Here is an 825-nt window from a genome sequence, read left to right as displayed (position 1 = left end):
TTATTTATCATTATTTCATATTTAATATGTTATTAAATATGTTAGTCACTGTTCATCTATTCACATACAACAAATTTCTTTTGGTTGAGAAATATATAAGCCTACATACTATGCAGGTAAACTTTCTTTCATTTTCAAATACTTATTGCCAATCTCTTTATAATTGTATGTAAAAAAGTACGTGAATCGCATAATGAAGCATCCATCCATCCTTTGTATACAAATAATTAAAAATATACTTTAACAAACAGTATTTCATTGAAAGACCTCACAAGTGCCTGCTAAGGAAACAAACAGCACATCTACAAAATTAAAGAGTAATACAGTAGGATATATTTTCTCCGGTGTTGAATTTACTTTAAGTAGCATATACTGTAAAGTAACGCGACTATAGAAATAATCTGTTATAGATAGGCCTATTCTGTGGTCATTTTTATAAGACCAGATATTTTGTACTCTATGTGATGCGTCTGATCTGTGCATTTAAATCGTGTTCTTGTCTGTTTTGGTATTTGTAGAGTTATTTTCCAAGAAAAATGGTCATCCATGGTTGAAATATATATTAAGTATTACATATTGAACATGGCACACAAATCGCATGTATTTTAAATTAAGTTAAAGTCATAATCTGCCAGTAAATCCAGAAGAATTTGGAGATTACAGTAAACCCACAATTTTTTTTCCCTCGACGTCTAATAAATCACGCAACACCTGATGCAGGTACATACTCATGTTATAAATGTGATAATAAATTATTCTAAACAATGATTTCAACATAAAATCTCGTATCACCAAACAAACAAACAAAAAAGATGAAAAGAAGGG

General features: G+C 29.5%; 1 protein-coding gene across 1 annotated transcript in view; it reads left to right on the top strand.

Annotated features, from left to right (window-relative positions):
- Positions 1–248, top strand: part of LOC119592492 (glucose-6-phosphate exchanger SLC37A4-like) — a 17545-nt gene extending 17297 nt beyond the window's left edge. The window contains exon 12 of the mRNA XM_037941333.1: positions 1–248. This exon is cut by the window's left edge and continues 318 nt beyond it. The gene's annotated coding sequence lies outside the window, so the exon portion shown is untranslated.
- Positions 249–825: the final 577 nt, after the last annotated feature.

This window comes from Penaeus monodon, chromosome 30 (genome assembly GCF_015228065.2).
Source record: "Penaeus monodon isolate SGIC_2016 chromosome 30, NSTDA_Pmon_1, whole genome shotgun sequence".
Lineage (NCBI taxonomy): Eukaryota > Metazoa > Arthropoda > Malacostraca > Decapoda > Penaeidae > Penaeus > Penaeus monodon.
The sequence above is the reverse complement of the archived record's forward strand: the minus strand, read 5'-3'. Positions and strand labels throughout refer to the sequence as shown.